At 43.2% G+C, this 27110-nt stretch overlaps 1 pseudogene; it reads right to left on the bottom strand.

The window, feature by feature from the left end:
- Nucleotides 1-1541: 1541 nt before the first annotated feature.
- On the bottom strand, nt 1542-27105 carry LOC122013644 (annotated as a pseudogene).
- Nucleotides 27106-27110: the final 5 nt, after the last annotated feature.

Raw genomic sequence — 27110 nt, 5'->3', positions numbered from 1 at the left:
GCCCACGTTGGGTCTGATATGAGTCCATATCAGGCCCAACGTGTAGTTTTTTGTCGATTCTTTGATTTTGCATGTTAACAGCTATGAAAAGCCAAAATAAATAAGAGACACCAAATTTGAACTCCTTGCAACATTAGAAATCCATAGAAACTGAAATAGGTTCAATCAGAGCTCTCTAGGTCCATCAGTGAATTTTGACCAAAATCCACTGATGGACCTAGAGAGCTCCGATTGAACCCATTTCAGTTCCTATGGATTTCTGATTTCTCAAGGAGTTCAAATATGGTGTCCATTATTAATTTCGAATTTTCATAGCTGTTAACATACAAAATCAAAGAATCGACGAAAACCCGCATGTTGGGCCTGATATGGACTCATATCAGGCCCAGCGTGGGCATGATATGGAATGATATCAGGCCCACGTTGGGCTTAATATGATTCCATATCGGGCCCAACGTGAGCGTTTTTGCCGATTCTTTGATTTTGCATGTTAACATCTATAAAAAAAGTCAAAATAAATAATGGACATCATATTTGAACTCCTTGCAATTTTAGAAATCCATAGAAACTGAAATGGGTGCAATCGGAGCTCTCTAGGTCCATCAGTGGGTTTTGACCGAAACCCACTGATCGTCTTAGAGAGCTCTGATTGCACTTATTTTAGTTCTAGTGGATTTCTGAAATTGCAAGGAGTTCAAATATGTTATTCGTTGTTTATTTTTACTTCTTCAAATGTATTAAAATGTTATGAAAAAATTGACTAATGTTATCCATATGTTCTGCTAATAAAAAAGAGAAGAGAGAGAAATATAGTGAAAAAAGAAAATGATAGAAAAAGTCAAATTGTCAGGAGGGCAAAATAGAAAATGCACTTAAAAAGTACATTCTTTGGTAAATATCAAAGTAACGTACGTCTTTTGGTAAATTTAAATCTCTACCTGCGTCTTTTGGTAAATTGCCGAAGATTTTTTTTTTTTTTTAAATGTAGCTCTGATGCATTAGAAAAATACTAATAAAATAAGCTTTTGACATAAGGGTAAAATAGGTTAGGTGCGTCTTTTGGAAAAAATGAAACCTAATTGTGCCTTTTGGTGGGCATTCGAGAACTATAACTGCTACCTTTAGGAAGAAAAATGATATGCTTAAGTAAATAATCTCAATAAAATGTTTAAGGATAGACACATAAAATAATGGGGTTCACAAAAAGTGAAATGGTGGACCATAAATTTATGTATCTATCCTTAAATATTTCATTAAAATTTTTCCTTAAGCGTATTATAACTCCTTTAGGAATTTGTCATTTTATATTTGACAATGGAGTAAATCTCTACAACTACGAGGATGAAGCTTAAACAAAGAAATTTTTTTGTCCCAATCGATGGCTTTCTCTAACTAAAAATAAGTAGAATTCTCATCTTCAATTTATAGATAGAAATCTAACTCTCCGTGAGAAGAATGTCACATCTAATAGAAGCTTTATCGTATGAATAGAGTGTAGGAAAACTTATGGATCATGTTTTTCCTGAACCCAACAAACATGATCAATAGCTGAATACGGAATAAAAGATCAAATATTCCAGCAAAACTTGAATAAAACTCAAATATTCTTCAGAATTTTAAAAAATATTCTGAGTACCTCAAATCTAGATGAGGAAAATTGATTGTTTTCCTTATTTGGTTGCTAGAAAACAAAAAATTTCTTAAGATCCACATGAAATAGACTTGGAAGTACCTTTCAACAATCTTCTCCCGTGAGAAATCAGTGAAGTATCTTCCCCCACCTTGAAGCCATCCTCTAAGGCGAGTCTCTCTACTCAGCTTGTACCTTATCTGCTCCCATGATGCTCGAATCAAGCAGATTACAGGCCACTTCCATGCAGCCCCCTCTCCATGATTGAGAGCCATAGCTTGCACCAACTTCAGCCCACCTCTTCGTTCACTTATCTTCCTCGCAATCCTTTGAACAGACTTGGTGGCAATGCACCAGACTGGCACCTTGGAGTTGTCGACCCACCGTGTAGCTCCAACGACCAAAACACCTGTTGTGGGTGAATGCTGAAGTGGTCCAACGACCAAAACACCATGTAGCTCCAACAATCAAAACACCAGCGTCAGGCTTGGGCATTGGGTTTTCAGTTTATAGCCAGCCTGTCCATTGATAAAATTGAGATTAACTTATAATTTCAAGGGCATCACATAGTAGAGAAGTAGGAATCCATTCTCCTACTACCTTTCTTATTGCCATAACAAATGTGGTGTAAATCACATGTTACGATGTTATTCTCTTTACTAAAAAGAAAATATCTTTTTTCTCAAATTTTAACATCGTACAGATTTTGAATCCTAAATTCAACATATGAATTCTAATATGGTCTTAAGCAAATTCAGTAAATAGTAGGTACATTTACTCTGATCATTACATAAATGATTTTATCTTGACAAAATTATCAAGGCGACCTTAACTTATAGTATATCTCTATTCACAACTACATAAGCTGTCCCATAAGTAACGGTCTTACCTTTATTTATACTTAATAAATAGAGATAATTGTCCTGCCAGCATGCTCATCGAGACTTTAATCTAAAATGTAATAACATATACACTGAATAAATCATGATATTTTACAACATGTTACATTTTACGAAGTCACAAAGACTTCCCATATCTTTGAAATGACGCTTTAGTCAATGACTTAGTAAAATCATCTGCAAGCATAGTACATGTAAGATATACTCAAGAATTATTATTTTTTTGTCCACAACATCCTTTATAAAATTATACTTAATTCTATATGTTTGCCTTTGCTGTGATATTTCGGATCCTCAGCTTGACTATCATAGTACACTGTAATGAGACTCTCACTGTCCTTAGCAATCTTCAAATGATTCAGGAACTTTTTCAACCAGACAGATTGTTGCACAACTGATGCGCAAGCCGCACAACTTCCATTGTTGACAAGCCTACACAAGCCTAGCCATATAACTTCTATTGTTGACAAGGCTACATAAGCCAAGTCACATAGCTTCCATTGTCGACAATGCTACATAAGCCTGCTTCTTGCTATTCCATGAGATGACACCACCATTTAGTAAGAAAGTATAGCCAGATGTGGATTTTCTGTCATCAAAGTCTCTTGCCCAATCTGCATCTGTACAACCCTTCAGGCTCATCATAGATCCTTGGAAATAGATACAATAAGCTATTGTCCTTTTGAGGTATTTTAATATTCATTTCACCATTTTTCAGTGTCTCCATCATGAGTTTAACTGGAAATGACTAACTAAGCCAATAATACAACTTATAGCAGGATGAGTACACAACATAGTGCTCAGCAAACTACCCATTTGAGGTTTTCTTTTTTCTGGCTATTTTTTGAGGAGTCTTGGGGATACAATGTTAAAATTCGACATATTGAAGTATTGTAGTATCTTAGTGATATAAGCCTCTTGAGACAAACCCAAAAGTCTTTTTGATTGATCTTTCATGACCTTCATTTCTAAGATGTACTCAGCTTCTCTTCAAAAATAATACCCTTCATTTGGATATATCCTTTTTCAACTAGTCGAGCTATATATCAATTAATCGATCCATCTGCTTTTCTCTTGATTTTGAGAATCAACTTATTTCCAATAGCCCTTCGACCCAGAGGAAGATTGACTAAATCCCAAACTTGATTCTTTCTCATTGATTCTATTTCCTCATCCATTGCAACTTACCCTTTTTTTCTCTAACTGAGCATCTTAATGCTTCCTCAACCGTTCAAGGTTCATTGTGTCAATTGAGAGTATTATTAATGTCTTATTTTCAATATCAAACCATTTTCGATGTTTAATCTTACAAACACTTTTTCGTAAGTTGGATTGTTGAGAAGTCAACTTATGACTTGGAAAATCACTCCCACTGGGTTGACTAGACTCAGGCATCTCTTTTGACACTTCTCTTGTTGATAATATCTCATCCTTCTAAAAAAAGGAACACTTTTATCAATATCACCTCTGGTTGAGAACTCTGTTTCGAGAAAAGTCACATCTCTCGAATCTATTTCGGAGATGGTTCCATCTAGTTGCTCACCTATGAAAACATAACCTTTAGAGGTTTTATGATATCTAATAAAGATACATTTCTTACCCTTATGTCTTATTTTTTCATACTTATGAGAACTATCATGAACATAAGTAGCTAACCCCAAGGGTCTCAAATTACTTAAATCTGATTTTCCGCCTATCCAACGTTCATATGAGGTGAATAGAACTAACTTTAAAGGTACTTTGTTAAGTATATAGGCCACAACTAATAATGCATCTCCCTAATAGGAGATAAGCAAATTACCCTACATCATTATAGACCTAACCATATTTAGAAGAGTTATATTTCTTCTTTCAACAATCACATTTTACTGTAGAGTTCTTGGGATTGTTAGTTATCTAATCATCTCTCAATCATTACACATTATCTTGAACTGATCAGACAAATATTCTCCTCCACGATCAGTACATAAAGTTTTAACCTTAATTGATTCTCAACTTCATTCAAATAATGATTAAGTAATATAATGCTTCTGATTTATGAGAAATCAAATACATATGACCAAAACAAGAGAAATCATCAATAAATGTAATGAAATAAGAAGTTCCATGTTTAGCCTTCACATTCATTGGACCATAAATATCCGAATGAATTAACTGCAATGATGATTCAGCTCTTATAGTCTTACTAAATGGTTTCCTAGTTGCTTTTCTAATAAGGCAATGCTAACATATAGACAAATGAATCTTAGCCTGAGTACCTAATAGACCCTCTCTAGCTAACTGATTCATACGCTCTTGTTCTATGTGTCCTAATCTAGCATGCTAAACCTCATTAGTTATATATGCATTATTAGTTAGAGCAATATTTGAAAACAACCCTTAATAGTACAATTGACATCTGATTCTACATCAAGAACCATAAAACTATTTGATAAAAAACCATATCCAATTGACACTGAGTCAATTATAAGTTCAATACTCCAACAATAAAAATTAATATAATAACCTAAGAAGACCTATAATGGAAACAAGATTCTGTTGAATTTTAGGAACATACAGGATATCATGTAGAAACAAAACACTACCACCATGGAGGTTAAGTTTGCAAGTGTCGACTCCTTTGACTTCAACTCTTACATTGTTTCCTACATAGATCCATTTGTTGTCAGCTAATACCCATTGGTACTCTACAAATGTAACTCACTCCCGAGCTACAGGGTTGGTTGCTCCCGAATCTATAATCCACAAAGGATAAGAATCAGTTAACAACACTGAACTAGAAACAAAATGCTCAGGAAAAGAAGACACACTTGCATTGTTTCAATCTGGTCTTCTTTCCTTTCTTCTTAATTAAGCCTTGTCTCATAGCAGTAACTTCTTTTTTCTTTCCCTTCTCCTTCTTGACCATTCCTTTTTCTTGGATCCAAATGATCCAACAGAACTAATATCCATATAGGTTAGTCCAGAAATCTTTACGGATTCAACTCTATCCACCTCCAATTCTACATAGCGTGAGACGTCAATGAAAGTCTTAATACTCTCACTGTGAGTTAGAGTCTGCTTCATGGTCTCCCAAGAATCTAGAAAGGAACGAATAACTTCTTGAGCCTACTGTTCATTGGTCAACTCATGACCAGCAGTTTTAAGCTTCTGAATCATGTTCGACATCTCCCTTAGGTGTTGAACCATTGAAAGATTTGGACGCTTCTTATAGATGTCAAACTTAATCATTAGCTGTCGAACCTTGCTCAGACTTACTCCACTGTATTTCTCCTTAAGGGCTACCCAGACTGCATAAGCCATAAGATACGACTCATATTAAAAAACTAGGTCATCCACCATTGAACTAATCAATATTCCCTTAGCAGTGGAGTCCTTCTTCCATGCCTTATAGGCATCAAGATCTCGTCTGTTATGTGCAGTGGAATCATCTACAAGTTCTTTCATAACCTGTTTTATAGCCTCAAGAACTTTTTTTTTCTCAGGAACATATTATATCTTGAGTTACCAGATTTTGTAGTTATTCTTATACAATTTCTCTTTATTATTGAGTTTAGCTATGATGTTCTAATTTGCCATGATCTAACATAAATAGCCATATTATTTAGTATTTAGTGTAATTCATATGCATGTAATTTACGATTGACTAAATGTTAATTTGAGTTGGTTTACAAAATTAAGTGATAACTACATTTCCACTCATCATTTGTATGGTCTAATCAAGTTAACATTGATCAATACTATTACATACATCACAATAAATGAACTAATCATTAAATGAATAAATTATTAAAGTAAACATGAACTAATCATGAAATGAACTAATCATTAAATTGAACACGAACTAATCATGATCAAGTTTGTTAACACATAACATAATTTTTTATAAAATAATACTATTCGTACATAACAACAGAAATTATTACATGATTCAAAAAATAAATGGGCTAATACAATTCATATATAATGATGCGGTGGTAAGGAGGGACTCTACCCTGTAGAGGGTAGTGGACACGATGGAGGTCAAAGTCAAGGCGATCAATGCTCAATTATCATCTCCCAGTCGGGCGAAGATGCCCCGACCAGGATGAAAGGATGCCCGATCCAACCCCGCCTCTGGCTCGGACGTGCGCCGAACACCCGACGCTCAATGAAGTAAGGGACGTCAGACGGAGGAGAAAATAATGTGTAGAAGCCGGTCCAAATGGAGTAGGACTTGGCATTGGCATAGCGGAACTTAGGCCGAGCGGCTACCTCGCTCGGCCAGGCACCCGGATTCGGCATTGGCAGAGCGGAACTTCGACCGAGCGGCTACCTCGTTCGACCAGGTGGCAGAACTCGACATTGGCACATTAGATCTCCGGCCGAGCGGACGAGACATAAGGAACAGCGAGGGGATCGGCCGAGCGGCTAACCCGCTCTGCCTAGCAGCATACTCTCTCTGGTATCCAGCGACATCCTTTTGGGAGTTAGTGTCACCAACACCGGGCATGGACAACCAGAAGATCGTACGGCGAGAGCTTCCACAGTCACTTCAGAGATATACTCGGCCTATTAAGGTACTGTGTCAGAGATACTTTACCGACAAGTCTTTTCAGGAAAAACTTAGGGAAGTATGCTTTCTTTGGGGAGCGTGCATGCGTGCTACAGGAGCTCTATATAAAGGGCGTCCAAGCATCGACGGAGGTACGCGATACATGCGATATTCATTATTTGCGCTATAGTCTTCTTGTTGCTCTGCCTTATACTTCATTGTTGGTGACTAACTTGAGCGTCGAAGGGCCAACGCCGAGGACCCCTTCCCTAGCTCGACACTAACATCATCTATGTTGTAGGTCAGAGCGGAGTCTACAGGCGGTCAGCGGGAGCGCCACATCCCCGACTTCCATCTCTTCGACTTTCGGACAGGATCATATTTGGCGCCATATGTGGGAACTTAACCTGCATCCGAGCCGAGAAGATAGAGAACATTGGATGACTCACCACCGTGACGCTCACCCAGGAAGAGCTCGACATGCTCGTGCAAGCCCGAGCGTCAAAGATAATCGAGCAGCAACAACAACAAGCGTTAGTCAATCGGCAAGTGTGGCAGCCTACGACATCGACGGTCGAGAGACGAGCGGGGAAGGAAGACCAAATGGAGCAAATCTCCATATGGGGGTAGAATAGAAGGCTGACTGGCACACAAGGGGAAGCGCGCCCATGCCGACCCCCTTTCATCGCACCTTGTTCCAAACTCCCTCAGAAATAGCCCAAGCGAATCAAGAACGGGGATCGTCTTCGGATGATGCTCCCGTTCAGGATGCACGAAAAGGCAAGACACCTCGAAGCAACGAGTCGTCTGAATGGATTAATCAACAGTTCTCCGAGGAGATCTTACAAGACCCTCTGCCCAGATATTATACCCCGTTGGCGATCGGGGCGTACAATGAATTGACCGATTCGGATGATCATCTAGATAGGTTCGATAATGAAGTCACGCTGCACCAGTATACAGATGGGGTAAAGTTCCAAGTCTTTCTTACTACCCCTCTCCGGATCGGCGCAGCGTTGGTTTAGAAGATTGTCGGATGGATCTATACGCAGCTTCAAGGACTTTCGAGTTGCATTTGTACATCATTTCGCCAGCAGCCGATGCTATCAAAAGATGAGTGTCAACCTCTTCTCCCTGAAGCAAGGATCAAAAGAAATGCGGCATGCTTTTTTGATGATATATAATTTACCTTTCATAAAAAAAAAGGATCAAAAGAAATGCTCCGGGCCTACATACAACGTTTCAATCAAGTAGCCATGGGCATCCCCTCGGTCTCATCCGAGACAATGATGAACACCTTCACTCAGGGGCTCGTCGAGGGAGATTTTTTTCGATCGCTCATCAGGAAGCCACCCAGGGACTTCGAGCACATGCTCAAGAAGTCCAACAAATATATAAATATAGAAGAAACTCAAGCGGCAAGAAGAAAAGAGGCACTGACCAAACCCTCGGCACCCACCAAGCGTTGACAGTCAAGTAGCCATCAGCCGCCCAAAGGACCGAGGACCGAAGGCCGAAGGAGTGCGGCCACACCTGGAGACCAGGACACATGTCATGCAACATGTGGCTTCCGGTCGGCAGAGAGCGGCAAAAGGCAAAATGTGGACGACAATATTCTGCTCTTTCCACCAGTTGGTGATCCACAACACGCGTGATTGCCGCGGTCGAACACCAATCGTCAGCCGACCAGCTCCAAAAAGATACCGTCACCGATCTCCTTCTCTCGATCGGCAACAAAGGCATCGATCTACTGGGCGGCAAGAGGACGAAAAGAGGGCGCTCGAGCGGCACCATCAACACCAGCACTGAGATGACACTGATCCCTCCTGAGTCCCGGCTGAGCGAAATAGACCCTCCGATCGGGAAGAAGAAAATAGAAGCAACGCATCCCGAGGAGAAATAGGCATGATGGGCGGAGGGCCAACCGACAGCGACTGCAACAGAGCCAGGAAGTTGTATGCTCGGTGGCTGGAGATCCATGCAGTGGGATGCAGCAAGGAGAAGGCCGAAGGGCCCGAGATCAGCTTCAGCCCTAGTGACTTGAAGGGAGTGGAGATCCCTCACGACGATGTGCTGATCATCCAGGCGGTAATCACTAATTACAAGGAGTTCGGTGAACATTATCTTCAAGAAGGCGTTCAATCAATTACAAATTGATCGGAATGAGTTGCTTCCCATGACGACCCCTCTTTACAGTTTCATGGGCAATGAAGTGATGCCACTGAGACAAGCCCGACTGGCCATCTCGCTCGGGGAAGAACCATTGAGGAGAACCAGAACCACAAATTTCATCATGGTAGACGCATCGTGGGCCGACCGACCCCTCAACGAGTTCCAGGCGGTAGTGTCTACTTACTGCCAAAAATCAAGTTTATGGTAGATGATTGGGTGGGCGAGATCAAAGGCGATTAGCTGGCCGCTCAGCGTTGCTACGTCGAGATGGTCAAGTCCGAGGCGAGAAGGGCTCAGAAGAATCCGCGCTAGGAGGTTAACGCAATCACTGAAAAGCCTCCTACATTGGTATACGAAGAAAAGGAGGAGGTTCAGATCCACCCCAGCCTAGCGGAAGCAACCACCTTTATTGCCGCCGACCTGGAGGTGGAGACGAAGGCAGAGTTGGTCGCCTGCCTTAGACAAAATCATGATGTGTTCACTTAGTCAACACATGAGCTTCCCAGTATCTCTCCGAGTGTGGCTCAGCATGAGCTTCCCGATTTAAACGAGGCATGCCTAAAAGACTTCTATCCATTGCCCAAGATAGACTAGATGGTGGACTCAACGGCGGGCTGCGAGCTGATCTGCATGCTCGACGCATACCAAGGGTACCACTAGAGCTGTCAGACGGGTCAACCCATGGCGGGGCGGGTTGGCCCATGGCGGGCCAACCATTTAGCGGGGCGGGCCGTCAACTTGGCGGGTTGGGAAATTTTCAACCCAACCCAATTCAAGGCGGGTCGCGGGTTTGGCGGACCAACCCGCAGGCCTATCAAATTTTTTTAAAAAAATAAAAAAAAATAGTTCATATCTTCAATGTTTTATTTCGAAAATATTTTATCAATCAAATGTATTCATAAACAAGTATTTTAAATATAAACGAACATAAACAAGTACTTATGTTGGGTCAAAAGTACTATTTTTATTTTTAAATTATAACAAAGAAAGATAATAAACTGGCATAAAATTGTGCAACGAAGAGGAATAGTAATTAGGACTCCTGGCTGTGCGTCGAGCAGTTTAGATCAGTGGTACCCTGGCTGTGCGTGCGTAAACGAATCAAATAAGAAGATCATCTACTTTTAAGAAGGTCAACTAGTTTGGGTACACACACCAAGCTCTTCATTGTGTATAATGTATGTTTCAGATTTATCCCATAAATGAATCAAATAAGAAGGTCATCTACTTTTAAGATTAATCTACTTTGTGTGCATATATATTTCTGTAACTTTTGTCTATCACACTCAACTTCACAAGTATGAGCTTTTCCTAATTAGTATTCCTCTCAACGAAGAAGATAATGAAATGCTACAATTTAACCCTTTGTACTCTCGTAGTTACAGCATTGACTACTGATATAAACTGTTTACATGTGTTTCTCAACCCGCGGGCCAACCCACGCCCATTGCGGACCGACCCGCGCGGGTCGTGGGCCTAGGCGGGTCGGCCCGCGGGCGGACTTGGGTTGATAAATTCTAACCCAACCCGCTTAAATTGTTTGGCAGGGCGGGCCAACCCGACGGGCCTAACCTAAATTGACGACTCTAGGTACCACCAAGTGTTGCTCACCCGCGAGGTCCAGAAGAAGGTCAATTTCATTATGGCCAACGGAGCATACTGCTACAACGTCATGCCGTTCGGATTCAAGAATGTCGAAGCCACTTATTAGAGGCTGATGGACAAGGTGTTCTGACGGCAGATCGGCCGTAATATGGAGGTATAAGTTGACGACATATTAATAAAATCCCTCCGAACTGCTGACCTATGCGCAGTTATCAAGGAGATCTGCCGAATGCTGAGGGCTTATGGGATAAAGTTGAACCCCGACAAGTGTCTGTTCGGAGCAAAGAGGGGCCGCTTCTTGGGTTACATTGTCACCGAGCGAGGCATTAAAGCCAATCCAAGCAAAGTCAAAGCGTTGCAAGACATGTCGTCGCCTCGAAACTTGAAGGAAGCTTAACGGCTTACCGGTCGGATCACGGTGCTGTCCAGATTCACATCTAAGTCATCCGACTGGAGCCTGCCATTCTTCAAAGTGCTTTATTGAGCTATAAAATTCCAGTGGGATGCCGAGTGCGATCGGGCATTGAAAGAGCTTAAGGAATATCTTAACTCCTTGCCTGTCTTAGTTAAGCCAATTGTTGGTGAGCCGCTCTGGATCTATTTATCATCCAATGAGTATGCGGTCGGGTCGGCTCTAGTTAGACAAAACGGCCAAGAGCAACAGTCTGTATACTTTTTAAGCCATATATTGAAGGATGCAAAGTCTCGCTACACCAGTCTTGAAAAATTAGCCTATGCTTTGATTATCACCGCTCAGAGGCTTCGTCCGTACTTCCTAGCGCACACAATCATTGTGCTAACTAGCAGCGCCTTAGGACGAATCCTTCTCAACCTCGAAGCATCAGGAAGGCTAATCAAATAGACGACTGAGCTGAGCGAATTCGACATACAATATCAACCCCGAGCAGCAATCAAGGCTTAGGCCTTTGCGGATTTCGTCATAGAGGTCCAGAATGTTGAGCCGGAGGCAACATGGAAGATATATGTTGATGGCTTGTCCACTCGGCAAGGTAGTGGAATCGGCATATTACTTATCTCACCTCGGGAGGACAGGATGTAACTCTCTATTCGGTTGGACTATAGAGCCACCAATAATAAAGCAGAGTATGAGGCATTGATAGCCGGCCTACAGGTAGCCCGACATGTAGGAGTTGTCAAAGTCCTCATCCACTCGGACTCTCAGTTGACCGCTCAATAGTTATCCGGGACGTTCGAGATAAGCAATACCCGACTCAGGCTCTATGCGGAGGCTTTCGAAAAGCTGAAGACCAACTTTCAAGAGGTCATTATACAAAAAATCTCTCGATCGGAGAATCAGGTGGCAGATGAGTTAGCAAAATTGGCTAGCTCGTTGACGCCGATTGTCATAGGGCAGCAGATCGAACAAGTCTCGCTCGTGGCGTATATCGACCGAATGGAAGGAATAACCTTCCCCAACGACTGGAGAACAACCCTGATAGAGTTCTTGAGGTCGAGAGCTGCAGCTGCCAATCCGAAAGAAGCTCGCTTGCTGAAGAAGAGGGTCAGACGGTTCACCTTGGTTGGGGACCAGCTTTAGAAGAGAGCCTTCTCCATGCCCCTCCTCAAGTGCGTCGGATCGGAAGATGTTGAATACATTCTGTGGGATGTGCACTAAGGTTCCTACAGAGGTCATCTGGGTGGTCGTGAGTTAGCTCGAAAGATACTCCTGGCCGAATATTTTTGGCGGACCCTCCAAGAAGATACTGCTCGGACGGTGACCACCTGCTTGTCCTGCCAAAAGTATCACAACCTTCTGCACCGACCGACCGAGGAAATGAAGGCGTCCACAGTATCTTGCCTGTTTGACCAATGGGGCATGGATATAGTTGGGTCATTCCCCATGGCGATAGGTCAGTAGAAATTTTTGCTCGTCACAGTGGACTACTTCTCAAAGTGGGTGGAAGCCGAGCCGCTTGCAAGAATAACCGAGCATATGGTCATTGAGTTTGTTTGGCAAAACATCATATGTTGGTTCAGCATCTCATGCTGACTCGTATTAGACAATGGGAGGCAATTCGTCGGTCAGGGGCTCAGAGAGTAGTGCGAGAGCTATGACATCCAACAGGCCTTTACATCGGTGGCCTACCCCCAGGGCAACGGACAAGCCGAAGTCGCCAATTGAGAGATCCTCAGAGTTTTATACGCTCGGCTCGATCACGTTGGAGGCAATTGGGTCGACGAGCTCCCCAGTGTATTGTGGGCCCTTTGCACGACCCCGAAGGAGGCGACAGGCGTAACCCCCTTCCACTTGGTATACGACGGCGAGGCAGTCACCCCCTTGGAGGTCGGAATAGAATCTGATCAGGAGCAATACTACGACGAAGGAAATACCGAAATGAGGCTCATGGAGCTCGACTTGGTGGACGAAACACGGGCGAAAGCAGCTGTTCGGCTAACGGCGTATCGACAATGGATGAAATAGAACTACAATTGGAGGGTGATCCCGAGGTCCTTCCAGGTTGGCGATCTCATCTGGAAGAAAGTGAAGCTGACCGGCGATGTCACCAAACTCAAAGCCCCATGGGCGGGACCTTTCAAAATCGTGCAAAAGCTCCATTCGGGCACCTACTACTTGGAGGATGAAGAGGGAAGGCAGCTTGAGAGGCCATGGAGCATGAATCATCTCCAACCCTACATGGCCGGATGAGAAGTGTGCGAGTGAATACATGTATTTTTGTATGTTTCCCGAATGTAGGGCAAAATATGAATAAAAAGCGAAGGCCTCTTGAGATGCGTCTCCCTCAATGGTCGAGCAACGACCTTAAACTCTAGTCTACATCAACGGTTGAGCGACAACGTTAAACTCTAGTCTACATCAACGGTCAAGCGGCGACCTTAAACTCTACTCTACATCAACGATCGAGCGGCGACCTTAAACTCTAGTCTCCATCAACGGTCGAGCAGCGACCTTAAGCTCTAATCTACATCAACGGTCGAGCGACGACCTTAAACTCTACTCTATATCAACGATCGAGCGGCGACCTTAAACTCTACTTTACATCAACGGTCGAGTGGCGACCTTAAACTCTTATCGTCATCAGCGGTCGAGCGGCGACCTTAAACCCTTGTCTTCACCAACGGTTGAGCGACGACCTTAAACCTAGTCAAATCCACATCAACGATCAAGCGACGATCTTAATCCCTGGTCTACGTCAACAGTCGAGCGGCGACCTTAAAGCCTGGTCTACGTCAACGGTCGAGCGACGACCTTAAACCCTAGTCTCCGTCAACGGTTGAGCGACGACCTTAAATTCTAGTCATCATCAATGGTCGAGCGACGACCTTAAACTCTAGTTGTCATCAACGGTCTAGCGACGACCTTAAACCCTCGACTCAATGAGCGGGTAAGTGTCGATGAATAGCCGATCGTGAACTCGGGCTACTCAAAAGCTTGAAGTCTTCATAATACAGTGACTGCTTGGGATTATTCTTCAAAATACTCCCAGGGCCGATCGGAAGGTCGCAGAATCATAATGGAACTCTAAAGACAAAAAAGATCGATCTGTTGGATAGACTAATCGTGGACGATCGAAGGAGTCACGAGGCCACGAGTTCTTGCAATGCTCAAAAGATGAGTTGAAAAAACAAATACAAGGAGATAAAGCTTGGCCAGACGGGCCAACATTCATTAAAACTTCAAAAATTTTACAGGAACTCACGACCTCACTCAAGGTAATCTAGGGCATCATCAGACAGCGACGCGGTAAGCTTGTCCCGGCTTATGATGTTACTGGTCAGAGTTGCCGATAGGTAGCCTCCCTCTTTGAGCTAGTCGATCATCTCGTCAATTGCCAGGTTGAACATACGAAGTACCCAGTCAGCAACTTTGTTGTTGAAAGCATCCGAGAGGATGTAGTTCTTCTTCATAGTCTCGAACCGACTAGCCTTGGCATATTGGTAAGTCTTCAAAGCCGCTCGGGAGGCCTCCAACTCATCCTTCGCGGTGGCCAGTGCATTATCTGTGGCGGAGAGTTGGCTGTGAAGGGCAACTTCTTCGGCCGACCGGCTATTCCACTAGGCGACCAGAAAATCCTCAGCTTCCTTGAGTTTCTTGGCGAGAGCTCGGGCCTCCTTATTCTTCAGGTCGAGGTCTTCGATGGCCCAAAGCTTCCTCGCATTGGCTGACTCGATCTTATTGTCGAAGGTGCTGACCTGCTTATTGAGCCGAGCTAGTAGAGTGGCTTGCTTTGCACTTTTTCCCGGCTCGACTTCTAGCGGCTAGTTGCTCTTCTCCACGTCATCCCTTAGCTTAGCACCTTCAACATTCGTCTGCTACTGAGAGGCGAATGACGGGCTGCTCGACGCCTTCATTTTCTTCACTTTATCCTCCAAAAAGGCGAGCCTTTGGCCAGACTCTCCACACAATACTACAAATAAATGATTGAAGATGAGCTCCGATTGGAGATAAAATTATGAAAATGTAACTTACCCCAGTGGAAAAAAAACATTTGGGTGTGGCTGTCCGCGAGTGCCCCCGAAGGTATCTGTTGGACCGCTAGCGGCCGGCTAGAAGGGGAGGTTGAATAGTCTGACAAAATAAAATGAAACCCTTCTCGACTTTTCTTAAACTAACACTTGCAAAATAAATAAAAGCAATAAACAGAAAGTAAATACGAGGCTCACAAAGATTTGACTTGGTTACAACCGGGGAGGTTGTTAATCCAAGGAATATGTCGCACTAACTATCTCCTTCAGGCAGAGAAGCCTCTTACAGCAGTGAAGCGCAAAAAGAAAGAAGCTAACTAAAATGAGGCGCACAAGTGTTGGATTACACAGTTTCTGAGATGATTAAAAGCTTTTGGACCAAGGTTGTATTTATAGCCTTGGTCAGGGCGCCCCAAAGGGGTTCCGGGCGCCTTAGGGGGGATAAAACTTTATCCCCCAATGTTCAAATTGTGATTGACATGATCTGGTCAAAAAGTCAACTTTGGGCGCTTGGAAGGGTTTCGGGGGCCCCGGACTGGTCCGGGCGCCCCAGACAGTTCCGGGCCGCCTCGGCTGGGAAAGTCAACTTCGTTGATTTTTTTCAGCCCAGGTCTTCTGCTCCGGGTCCATTCGCCTCAGACCGAGTCTTCCGCTCGCTTGGGTGATCTCTGCCATCCGGAATAGGGCTCACTCGAACCCAACTTCCGGTCTTCTCGAGCAAGCTTCCCCTCTGGCTTCTCGTCCCTCAGAATCATCACGTGCTTCCTTCTCGTCCGCCAGCGTACTCATCCGCAGTTTTCGTCCCTCAGTCGCACCCCGTGCTGACCTTCTCGTTAGCTGTGTCTCTTGCTCCCCGAGCAGTCTTCCGCTCTGGCTTTTCGTCCCTTGGAACCACCGCACGCTTCCTTCTCGTCCGCCGGTCTACTCTTCCACAGCGCCTCATCCCTCGGACACACCGCGTGCCATCCTTCTCGCTAACTACGTCTTTCGCTCGACTACTTGTGCTCCTAAGCTCCTGCACACTTAGACACAAGGTTAAAAACACACAGGACCTAACTTAACTTGTTGATCACACCAAAACAACCTTGGGGTTCCAACAATCTCCCCCTTTTTGATGTGAGCAACCCAAGTTAAGCTAGGGAAAATAGACATAAAAAATAAACTAACTAATTTTGCAATAAAGTACAAAAAAGATAGAAAATTTAAATTTTGGTTTACCTCCCTCTAGACTTATACTTTCCTTCTCCCCTTTTGATCACATAAAAAATAGGGTTCCGAAAAAATCTAAGGGTTAAAAAAATTTCTAACAAAAATTCTAAGTTGAATAAATTCTAAGTTAGAGAATTTGTAATAATTTTCAGCAAAAAAAAATATTCTAAGTTAAATTTTCAAAGGAAAAACTCTAAGTAAAAATTTTTTTTTAAAAATTCTGACTTAGGAAATTTTACAAAAATATTTTTTTTTTAAAAAAAAAAAATCTGAGTAAAAAATTTAAGCAGAAATTTTTAATTCCAGAAAAAATTTTAACTTATTTTTCCAAGTAAAAGATTAAAAAAAGTCTAAGTAAAAAAAATATTTTTGAAAATTTTAAAAAATGTTTAATAGACGTTTGAAAGTATTATTAAATTTCAATTTTAATGCTTTATTATAAAGTTAATTAAACATTTTATTTCAATATTTTGACTTCCAGGTCGTGGCGAGGCTCTAGACCTTCTTGGTTATTGGAGCAACAACCACTTCCTTAGACAAAGCCTCATAAAGAAATTTTAATGTCTAATTTTCTCGCTGAAAGCTCTAAATCTAATTTGTTCAAGTTCGAGTCAGACAGAACTTTGGAATCCAATATAGGTTCCAGCATACTGGATTGACTAAATATTTCTTAAGGATATATCTTTTTTAAATGTTCCTAATTTGTCTCTTATGATATTTGAAATACCAATTTAAATTGTTAAATTTTCTAACATTGGTCTTAGATGAGCATGCATGATTTTTTCAAGTTTTCTACTTGAATTTTCATATTTACATTTTCTGATTTCAATTTTTCATTTTCTAATTTTGATTTGTCTAAATCTTCTAGAGGGCAAGATTTAGCTAGTATTACTTTTAAGTTTTTATTTTTTTTTCTAATTTGCAGCAATCTTTTGTTAACAATTTAACGAATTTAAAGAGTTTATCGGGAGGAAGAGATCATACCTGACTTACCTTGTCGATCTCGTTATCTGTGCTCCCCCTGAACTGCTGCTTTCTTCTGACGTAGTTCCCCCTTCATCGATGCTCTCGATGCTCATTTCAGAAGAGCTTGAATCGTAGTCATCGTCTTGATGACTCGCCATTAATGCGAGCCTGGAGAACGCCTCGACTTCCGATTCAGACAACGTATCGTCCCACGTCGCCTTTAGGACCTTGCGCTTTTGGACAGACTTCTTACCTTTATCCTAGTCCTTGTTCTTTAGCTTGGGGCAGTTGTCCTTGACGTGCCCTTCTTCGTCGCAGTGGTAGTAGCGGATCATCCTTTTCTTTTTACCCTGCGAATGGTTAGAGGTTCTAGATTTATAAAAATTTTTAAACCGTCTTACCATCATTACCATTTCCTCGTCGTCGAGAGAAGACTCTGACTCAGGTTCGTCTCTCGATGCTTTGAGGGCGACGTTGTGTTTGGTCTCCTTCAAACCTGCACACCTTGATTCGTGCACTTCAAATGTAGAGAATAATTCTTCTAATGTAAGTTTTTCTAAATCTTTTGAAATATAAACGACATCTACTAGTGATGCCCATTTTGAATTTCTCGGAAAAGAATTTAATGCGTACCTGAGTGAATCTCGGTTACTTACCTTTGCTCCGAGATTTGAAAGTCTGGTGACGATTTCTTTAATTCTCGAGTGCAGATGCGCAACTGTCTCGTCTTCCCCAAGTCGCAGGCTGGTGAGTTGATTGCGAAGTAGATCTCGTCTAGTGAGCTTGGCTTCGGACGTCCCTTCGTGCAGCTCGAGGAACTTCTCCCAAAGTTCCTTCACGGAGTTGTAGTTGCCGATTCGGTTGACTTCTTATGGCGGAAGAACGCTTAGCAGATGATATTCTTCTTTGTCATTTGCCACGTAGTCGACCTGCTCCTTTTTCATCCATTGATATTTTTCTTTGCCCTCTGGAGCTACAAAATCAAATTCCATTATTAGAATTAACTCAAAATCTATTGTAAAAAATACCTGCATTCACTTTTCCAGGTAGCGAAATCCCCTTCAAATTTCGACCGGTAGATGCTTGGTCAGGCCAATATCTTTGCTTCGATTGGCGGTTAGTTCTCCTGAAGTGTCTTGGCTCTGATACCACTTGTTGGACCGTTGGCGGTCGGCTAGAAGGGGGGTTGAATAGCCTGACAAAATGAAATGAAACCCTTCTAGACTTTTCTTAAACTAACACTTGCAAAATAAATAAAAGTAATAAACAGAAAGTAAAGACGAGACTCACAAAGATTTGACTTGATTACAACCGGAGATGTTATTAATCCAAGAAATATGTTGCACTAACTATCTCCTTCAGGCGGAGAAGCCTCTTACAGCAGTGAAGCGTAAAAAGAATGAAGCAAACTAAAATGAGGCGCACAAGTGTTGGATTATACAGTTTCTGAGATGATTAAAAGCTTTTGGACCAAGGCTGTATTTATAGCCTTGGTCGAGGTGCCCCAAAGGGGTTCCGGGTGCCCTGGAGGGATAAAACTTTATCCCCCAACGTTCAGATCGTGATTGACCCGATCTGGTCAAAAAGTCAACTTCGGGCGCCCGGAAGGGTTCCGGGCGCCCCGGACTGGTCTGGGCGCCCCCAACAGTTCCGAGCGCCCCGACTAGGAAAGTCAACCCCATTGACTTTTTTCAGCCCGAGTCTTCTGCTCTGGCTCCATTCGCCTCAGACCGAGTCTTCCGCTCGCTTGGGTGATCTCTGCTATCCGGAGTAGGGCTCACCCGAACCCAACTACCTGTCTTCTCGAGCAGGCTTCCGCTCCGGCTTCTCATCCCTCGGAATCGTCATGTGCTTCCTTCTCGTCCGCTATCATACTCATCCGCAATCTTCGTCCCTCGGTTGCACCCCGTGCCGACCTTCTCGTTAGCTGCATCTCTTGCTCCCCGAGCAGTCTTCCACTCCGGCTTCTTGTCCCTCGGAACCACCGCACGCTTCTTCTCGTCCGCTAGTCTACTCTTCCGCAGCGCCTCGTCCCTCGGATGCACCGCGTGTCGTCCTTCTCGCTAGCTACGTCTTCCGCTCGACTACCTGTGCTCCTAAGCTCCTGCACACTTAGACACAAAGTTAAAGACATACAGGACCTAACTTAACTTATTGATCACACCAAAATAACTTTGGGGTTCCAACAGTATCATCACTGTACGGGCTCGTGCATCCGCCTATATCTGGACAAGCGGCCCTTGGATGATTATCTGGTACTCGGGAGCTCGAAATTCAGTGCTAGACTCGTGCCACTCCTCAGTCGATAGATGAAGCACCGTGATTATATCTCGCTGGCCGTTCAGGACTGATTGTGCAGAGGTTGCTCGCTCGGACGGCCAGGGTGAAGACGCCGGACGGATGCCAGACTTCTTGGCCTTCAATTTTGGTGGCATGGAGACCACTGGTGGCGCGCAGACTGTTCCCTGGGGCAGACCAGATAGGGAGGGAGTCCGATCAGATGACGTAGGAGACGCCATCTCTTGAATTGGAGCGGGGGTCGAAGTCTCAACCTACTCGGCGGACCGCATCACTGAGGAAGCGGAGCAGGACGATATCTCTGCCTGGCGCCTCTTGCGCCTGATCAGTGGCTCTCCTGAGGAGGCCGAGCCTGATGTCCCCTCAACCTGAACGACTAGTTGTCATTTGGAGGGAGGGCGTGATCCACTAGCCACTCCACCACTCGCCAAGACTGGAGCTGCCTCGCACTCATCTTGGAGGTCTTCTTGAGAGCCGACCAGCTGAAGGCCGCGACTCTCCAACTCCTCCGCATCAGTCGCATTGATTGCAACATCCACAAGTTTAGCCTTGCCGGCCAGACGCACGCGTAGCATGACTTCGACTGCAAAAGAGAAAGAAAAATCAATTAGAATCAAAGGAAGGAGTACAGAAGTCGCATACCTAGGCTAAACGAAAGTCGGGTGCGGATCAGACTCAGGCCGAAGATATAAAGGACACCCTCCAGCAGCAACTTGTGAATGTCATACTTCTGACCGACCAACATTGAAGCTACGTTGAGGTAGTCCGATCGGCTCTTATACTGTTTTAAGGGAGGTTGAGCCACCACTTCGAGCTGCCAGTGGGTCTGGAAGTCCGGCAACTCGAGAAGGCGTACAAAAAAGAAATATTCTCTCCAATGCTTGTTAGAGTTCGGCATCTTGTCGAAGAAAACTAAGCTCACTCGGCCTTGGAAAAGAAAGTCCCTAGCTCGGATAATTTCGGATAATAAAAGTAATAAAAAATTCGGGGAGTGAGAGGAATGTCGTGTATGTGGAACAGAATCACTACCCTGCACAGTAGCCGAAAGGAGTTCGACACTAGTTGATGAAGGGAGATGCGGAAGTACTTACATACGACGGGAGAGAAGGGGTGAATAGGAAACCACAGATCGACGGTAAACTGATCTCTAAAGAAACAAATGCAGTTGGGTGACGGAGAATTTGGCCGATCAGACGAAGAAGGAAGAATAATTTGGTAATTAGACGGAATTTCGAAGGCAGCGACCAAACTCTCAGTGTCGCCGGCGTCAAACCTGGACTTGGTAGAGGTATACTAGAACCCTAGGATGCCGTCGGGAGGTTGTGAGGAACTCGCCATCGCAAAAACAAGGGAAGGTGAAGAGCCTACTAGTAGAATTATCGCCGGAACACTAAGAGACGTCGAAAAACTCAAAGACGGGGAAGTACAGAGGAAGAAAGCAAGGTGCGATTGGAAGGAAGCTTACTAGAGATCGCAGAAGATTGCCAGAGAAAGGGGGCGATGGAGTAGATCGCGGTGCCACCGAGAAGCTTGCAAACTAAGATGATGTAGGGTAATGAAGATGAAGTAGGCGATGTTTATAAACCCCGAGGTCGGTCGACCAAAGCCGTCCAATCTAAGTCTCAGAAACCCAGGTAAAGATCGGGTCGTTGAATTTGAACTGCTAAACGTCACATCACTAGTAGGTATCTGCCTGTCACGTCAGGTGTGCGATGGTAGCGAACATGACACATGGCGCACACAATGAGCCGACATTTAATGAGGGCAATTAAAAGGCATGGGGGCACACTCGGCCTTAATGCACAGAGATTTACATGATTTCCTAGAAATCGAGGTGATGTGAGCCTAAATCGTGCTTATCTAAAGAAGCCCCAGAAAAGATTTCCAAGTATGAATGCTCGTTGTTCTGATCGGCTTAAAGGAGCATACCTACGGTCGAATGACAAACTTCAATAAGTCGACCGACAGAGAGAGGTCATACAGCCGACCGTTGCATCGAGTTAGCATGATCAGAAATCAAGGAGTGACGAAGCCGATCAGATGGCACGCTTCACAGACAATTGTCCAGTCAGTCAGATTTGCAGCCTTCTTCGACTAGACTTGAGGGGAAGACATGTGATGCGATGGTAAGGAGGGGCCCTACCCCGCAGAGGATAGTGGCCACGGTGGAGGTCAAAATCAAGGTGGTCAACCCTCAATTATCATCTCCTGGTCGAGCGGAGAAGCCTCGACCGGGAGGAAAGGATACCCGATCCAACCCTGCCTCTGGCTCAGACGACCGCCGAACACCCGATGCTCAATGAAGTAAGGGACGCCGGAAGGAGGAGAAAACGATGTGCAAAAGCTGGTCTGAGCGGAGTAGGACTTAGCATTGGCATAGCGAAACATCGGCCGAGCGGCTACCTTACTCGGCCAGACACTAGGATTCAGCATTGGCAGAGCGAAACTTCAACCGAGCGACTACCCCAGTCGGCTAGACGACAGAACTCGACATTGGCACATCGGATCTCCGGCCGAGCGGACAAGACATAAGGAACAACGAGGGGACCGGCCGAGCGCCCAACTCGCTCGGCCTAGCAGCATACTCTCTCTGGTATCCAGTGACATCCTTTTGGGAGTTAGTGCTGCCGACATCAGGCATGGACAACTAGAAGATCGTACGACAAGAGCTTCCACTATCAATTCAGAGATATGCTCGGTCTGTTAAGGTACTGTGTTAGAGACACTTTACCGATAAGTCTTTTCAAGAAAAACTTGGGGAAGCGTGCCTACCTTGGGAAGCGTGCACGTGCACTATAAGGGCTCTATATAAAGGGGGGGTTCAAGCATCAACGGAGGTACGCGATACATGCAATATTCACTGTTTGTGCTATAGTCTTCTTGTTGCTCCGCCTTATACTTTATCACCGGTGACTGACTTGAGCATTGGAGGGCCAACACAGAGGACCCCTTCCCTGGCTCGACACTGACGTCATCTGTGTTGTAGGTTAGAGCGGAGTCTACAGGCGATTAGCAAGAGCGTCATATCCCCAGCTTTCCATCTCTTCGACTTTCAGACAGGATCACATAATGACAGTAATAATAAAAGAAATCTAATAAACTAGATAGATCAACACCACTCCCATTAAGATAAACACCACTATAGTGGTCAACTTAATCCCCTTGAACCTCGACTCATTTGAGGCAATCTCCAGTATATCAACTTCAGAATTCTCTATTGGATTTACTTTTGGATCCTCCTCACACTCTTCGAAATCCTCTTGATCCACGTGGTAAAGTAGCTCCATACACAACTGTGCATATGAGATTCACTCCATACATAGTATGCTTCCACCTTAAGATACTCTGGCAATGAACGCATTAAAGCCCAGATCCTATAATTGTCTAGGACCAGAAACTCTTTTCACTCGAGTTTCCAAAACAATCGATCAAGTCTTTCAATGTATCCGTTGACTCCATAAACTGGGTTATATTCAATCTCTTAAATTTTCTCCCCCAGCTAGTTTCGTCACACTTCGCGACGAGTCAAGGTGGTAATAGTTCATGCCATCTGTAAATTAAATAAGTCAATACAAAACCAACTTACCAGTACAAAAGTGGCTTAATTCAATTTATACAGGCATAGAACAAACATTATTAATCAAGAAAAATAAATTTTCTCAATTTTCAGGAGTTTAAGTCAACTGATCCATTAGACAAGTCAATTAGGAAACCAGATCCCGAACTTAGTCCATTATCCTCATTAAAACTAATTTAATTAGACAGGAATTTCTTATCTATGTTTTGTTATTGTTTAATCTAAACTCATTTAAATCAATCTCAGACTTATTGATCAAACTCAGGTCCGTTTGATCAACTCAATACCCATTGGATTAGTCTGACCCATTAGAACAAATCTAATCTTTGATTTTGATCAAATATGACCAAATAGAATAAATTTGGTCATTTGGTCATATTTGGTCCAAAGCCCAATAATCAATATAAATTGATTTTGGTTTGGATCAAATTGATTTATTTTAACCAACTAATTGTTTGAACTAAATTGAGATCTATTTTGAACTATAATTGTCTGATTAAACCAACATGGTAGGTCTAGTTTAGTGAACCAAGTCTAATTTAAGTCCGACCAAAAAGTTTAAGTCATCCCATTTTAATTAGATAGGACTTATTTAATCAAAGTCTATTTTATTCAATCCGAAAATCAAACTAGATTGATTTAGACCAAACAATGGTTAAACCAAACTCAATCTTGAATACCGAACCTATTATTACCCATGATCAAATTTGACCCAATCGTGCTTTGAATCCAATCTCAAACCCTAATTAATTGAAATATTATTATATAAAGTTCAATTTATTTCCAATTAATTATAACTTGTATTAATTAACAAAAACTAACGTTTTTTTTTTTTTTTTTTTTTTTTGTCTTACATGCGTTACCTTCATTCATCGAAGAAACACAAACCATCATTTATTTTTTTTTTCATGTCGGCATAGAAAAAAAAACACTAGCATTCTTTCCGCTTTCTTTACTTATGCTAAACCTCAACCCTATCTGTTCTTCTCCACTGCTATCACCTCCATTTCACTCGCCGACTTATAATCGAAGGACTAACCCCCCTATCATACACGGATCAAAAATAGAAACAAACTCCATAGGTATATGCTGTTGGGATCGGGGTTTAACGACGATGGCAGATCGTGACACATTCGTAATCTTGCCTTTCGACGATTTCTTCAGGGATGAATATATACATATCATTCGAACAAATGTAAAGGTATATTTGCACAGATCTTTTGGCTTATCAATTTAGATATTTCAATTTAATAGATTTATAGTAAGCAAAAAGACTCTTCATGCATTCTTAGAACTAAGGCAATGCTTTAATACCATTGTTGATGTTGGAACCCCAAGATTGTTTTGGTGTGATCAACAAGTTTAGGTTTTGTGTGTTTTAACCTTGTGTCTAAGTATGCAGGAGCTTAGGAGCACATGTACTCGAGCGGAAGACGCAGCTAGCGAGAAGGACGACAGTCCGAGGGACGAGGTGCTGCGGAAGAGTACATCGGCGGACGAGAAGGAAGCGTGCGGTGGTTCCGAGGGACGAAAGCCGGAGCGAAAGATTGCTCGGGGAGCAAGAGACGCAGTTAGCGAGAAGGACGGCACGCGGTGCGTCCGAGGGACGAAGACTGCGGATGAGTACACCGGCGGACGAGAAGGAAACACGCGACGATTCCGAGGGACGAGAAGCCGGAGGGAAGTCCGCTCGAGAAGACCGGAACTTGGGTTCGAGTGAGCCCTTTTCCGGATGATAGAGATCACCCAAGCGAGCGGATCCGGAGGAGAAGAACCGGACCGAGGCAGGACTGAACCAGAGAAGAGGTCCCGGACGAAAAAGTCAACGTCTGTTGACTTTGGGCTCCGGGGCGCCCGGAGCCCTCCAGGGCGCCCGGAACCCCTCCGGGCACCCGGACCGTGAAGTTTGACCAGATTGAGTCAATCTCGATCTGGACGTTGGGGGATAAAGTTTTATCCCCCCAGGGCGCCCGGAACTCTTCCAGGCGGCCCGACCAAGGCTATAAATATAACCTTGGTCTAGAAGCTTTTTCAACGAACTCTGAATTATAATTCCAACGCTTGTAAGCTTTAGTCTAGAGTTGAGCTTCTGTTTTCTGCACTTCAACGCTGTACGAGGCTTCTCCGCCTGAAGGAGTTTTTAGTGAGCTTAATCTTCCTTGGATTAACAACCACATCGGTTGTAACTAAGTAAATCCTTGTGCCTCGCTTTTTCTTTATGCTTTTAATTTATCGACTTACTTTATATATACAAGTGTTAGCTTAAAGAGTTCGAGGAAAGTTGTTGTTTGCTTTTTGTGTTTACAGGACTATCCAACAACCCTCTCCTAGCCGACCCAACGGTCCTACAGTTGATAGTTCTAAAGCATGAAAAATACATAAATACAAAAATTATAAAACTCACATTGATCTTCGTTTTTCATATAAAACGAAAAAACTCACAGTGATGCTCGGAGAAGAAGATCGCATAAGATATCGAATAATAACTTACCATAAGAAGAACAATCATGAATGAATCGGAAAGCTCTTCATGATTCCACGAACTAAATCTCAAGCCTCGGATGTTCTTCTCTACAAGACACATAGTCTCGACAAAATTCCGATAGTACTTTTGTTGTGCTTCGATTTCATCTGCGTACACAACGTAACAACCTTTTCCTGATGCATACACCCCTTTTTCTCTCTTGCACCAATTGCCTTGGACGCTCTTTTATAGAGGAAGATAACTCTTCCTCTATCTCCATTAATGGAGGAAGGTGAAAGAGTTAGAAGATGAAGAGGAAGAGACACCTTTTTACCTCCTTAACACCAACACCTCCATCATGAGCTGATCCATAGAGATAGATTGGTACTGCTTGCCATTCACCAAAATACTTCATCAAGTACATTCATACAGCCACAACAAATTTTCTATTCTGAGATACAAAGTGATAGAAACCTTCGAGCTTGTAGCCAATGTCAGTAGCTACTGACTCTGCAACCGCGGCAACTTGGTCCAGCAAGCCTGTGCCACAAAGGATGGAAGCAGATGTGATCGACAACTCCAAGATGAGGGTGGCTTCCAGAGTGCAACTCCAGATTGATGGATGCAAAGGCTGCTTTCACCATGTCAAACACTGCATTCCTTATTGGAGCTGCATCCATGGCGAGTTGCAAAAAAATTGTATATCCAACTCGACTGTAAACCTCATCCTTGAATTTGTTGAGGACCAAAGCTTTTGGATGTGCTTTGGAAGCTTGATCAATCGATTTCAGGGCAAGAGCACTTCGGCTTTCGGATATGTAGAGCTTGCAACAAGTGAGCACAGACTTTGCATCCTTGGCTTCTTTAACACACTGCTTCACATTAGTAGATAAAGTTACCAAGAACAATTCAAACCCTATCTGTAAGGCCTTTTGTGGCTAGAATTATTCATCAAACCGATTGACTGAATTGACCAAATATAACTGAAAACATTAAAAAAAAAAAAAAAAGTCCGGTGCATGAAATTCCTGTCATACGGGATCCCGAGAAATGATCCATTGTATGCAACCTTACTTTGTTTTTTACATGAAGCTATTTTCAGAATTTAAACTCGTGACCTTTTGATCACATGACAACAATTTTACCATTGCGCCAAGGCTCCCCTTCGTATAACTGAAAACATAAAAAAGCAAAAAAAAAATCTTTGACTCCACAAAACAACAGCAAGTTTGATCCGCTTACCCATAGATAAGTAGATCCTATGCTGCAAATCCCTTCTCACAACTCTTTCATCTCAAAATCCATGCAGT

The sequence above is a fragment of the Zingiber officinale genome, chromosome 8B (assembly GCF_018446385.1).
Source record: "Zingiber officinale cultivar Zhangliang chromosome 8B, Zo_v1.1, whole genome shotgun sequence".
Lineage (NCBI taxonomy): Eukaryota > Viridiplantae > Streptophyta > Magnoliopsida > Zingiberales > Zingiberaceae > Zingiber > Zingiber officinale.
Note: the sequence above shows the minus strand (reverse complement) of the source record. Positions and strands in the feature narration are given on the sequence as shown.